The 2,319-nt window shown below is 42.6% G+C and overlaps 1 non-coding gene across 1 annotated transcript; it reads right to left on the bottom strand.

Annotated features, from left to right (window-relative positions):
• Positions 1-644: 644 nt before the first annotated feature.
• On the bottom strand, positions 645-751 carry LOC120070424 (small nucleolar RNA R71). The gene has a single exon (XR_005479917.1). It is a non-coding gene; the product is annotated as a small nucleolar RNA R71 (small nucleolar RNA).
• Between the last annotated feature and the right edge of the window lie 1,568 nt (positions 752-2,319).

Raw genomic sequence — 2,319 nt, forward strand, 5'->3', positions numbered from 1 at the left:
ATTGTGCTAACGGTAACTTTTTTATTTTCATGCAGACTCTCCGTCTCTGTGCACTACTTCTTCTTAGTTAAGGGAAGAAGCGGGCGTCGTATGACCGAAGGACAAAATCCTGAGCTCATTTACGACCTAGAGATTGAGAGAAATTTCCGAAGAAAAAGAAGAAACAGCCGCAACGTCAACAAGAGAAAGATCCCAACATGGTGGAGCAACCAGAAGATAGAGCACCAAATGCAAATAATACCATGGCGAATCCCATCCTATTAGTGAACGACCGCAATAGGCCCATCCGGGACTATGTGTCGCCTAACCTTTATGATTTCTCACCAGGAATTATGAGGCCAGCCTTAGACAGATCGAGATTCGAGATGAAATCGGTGATGTTGTAAATGATCCAAACTACCAGACAATTTAGCGGTAGGCGTGGCGAGGATCTGCATGCCCACCTATGGAGTTTTATTGAGATCTGCAATATGTTTGTGTTCTCAAACATCTCCCTGAAGAGGTTCGATTAATACTATTCCCATTTTCGTTATATGACCAGGCACGGAAATGGGTTTATTCTCTCGAACAAGAGAAGATTACATCATGGGAACAAGTAGTGGAGAAGTTCATGAAGAAGTACTTCCCCCTCGACAGAAAACGACAGAAGGAGGAAGTTGATCACTAATTTCGAACAGTATATTGACGAATCGCTCAGTGATGCTTGGGCGAGGTTTAAAAGGTTGGTAAGAGATTGCCCGCATAACAGCTTACCAGATTGTTTACAAATGGAAATTTTCTACCACGGATTGAACCCTGCATAGCAGACGGCTGCCAATGTGGCAGCAGCTGGAGGTCTGCTTGACAAAACTTACGACGAGGCTAAGAATATACTTGATCGCATTTCAACAATCATGAAGACTGGAGAGAAAGCGATCAAAGATTGAGAATTAAGGACAATGACATAAAAAACGGGGCCATCATATCCCTTCAAAACCAAATGACTACTATGATGAATTTGATGCAAGGAATCGCAATCAGCAGCCCAGGAACGCAAAGGGGGCAAGTCAACGCAATCGACCAAGCGAGCGCAAGTTGTTCTACTTGTGGTGAAGGCTATCCAATGGAAGAGTATTCAAGGTCTGAGGAACCCTCAGTCTGTCTATTTTGTGAAGAATAATCCGTTTTCCAATACGTACAACCCTAGGTGGAGAAACCACCCTAACTTCGTGTGAAAAAAATCATCAACAAAATTTTCAACCAATGGTGCAAAAAGAAGGGCCACCAGGATTTTTCCTATGAACAAATGGTCAAACGCAAAATCAAGCTAGCAGTTCACAGGCACCGCAATCTTCATCTTTGGAGAGCTTACTGAAGCAATATATTGAAAAGAATGAAACAATGCTTCAAAACCAAGCAACGTCTATCCGCAATCTTGAAATTCAGATAGGACAGATTGCGAGCGAGCTCAAAAGTAGACCGCAAGGAGTGTTGCCGAGCTCAACTGAGCTCCCTCTCAACTCTGGGGTACAGGAAAGGAACAATGCCTAGCAGTATCCTTGCTAAGTGAAAAAATGAAAGCGGAAGAAGCGAAAGAACCCACCAAGACTAACCCATATGATTCAGAAGAGCCCGAGAAGATAAACCCAGAAGTTTTGTCCACCTTCAAGCCTCTAGAACACGAAACATAAGAAGTGCAGCTACCACCACTCCCAAAAAGATTGAAAAAAAATAAAATGATGAAGGAAAAATCGCTACAGTGGCAGTAACGCAAAGGTTAAATACTATGATCCCACCAAAAATGTACAACCCAGAAAGCTTCACGATACCTTACTCAATTGGAGGGGTCTATATTGGTCAAGCACTATGCAATCTTGGGGTGAGTATAAACTTAATGCCGCTATCAATTTTTAAACGATTGAATGTGGGAAAACTAGCCCACAACAGAGACTCTCCAACTCGTGGACAGATCCTGAGTGCACCCCGAGGGAGAGTTGAAGGATGCTGCAGTCTCAATTGAAAAATTCATTTTACCGGTAGACTTCATCATTTTGGATCATAAAGCGGACGAAGATGCGCCCATCATATTGGGACGACCATTCATATCGACTGGTCGCGCTCAAATTGATGTACACAAGGGAGAAATCGTGATGAACGTTACTGAAAAAGCTCCGGATTGAGGCAATCAACACTCCAGAAGATCGAGAAAAGAAGAGAAAGTTGCCTTGGACGTAAAGAACCCAGATTGAAAGTAATAAGCGGTCCCTATATTATTATGCAACTCAAATTTATCAGGGATGCAATCTTTTTGAAGTATCTGTTGAAATCTTCAGTTCATGA

The sequence above is a fragment of the Benincasa hispida genome, chromosome 1 (genome assembly GCF_027475165.1).
Source record: "Benincasa hispida cultivar pf3 chromosome 1, pf3_genome.v1.1, whole genome shotgun sequence".
Classification (NCBI taxonomy): Eukaryota; Viridiplantae; Streptophyta; class Magnoliopsida; order Cucurbitales; family Cucurbitaceae; genus Benincasa; species Benincasa hispida.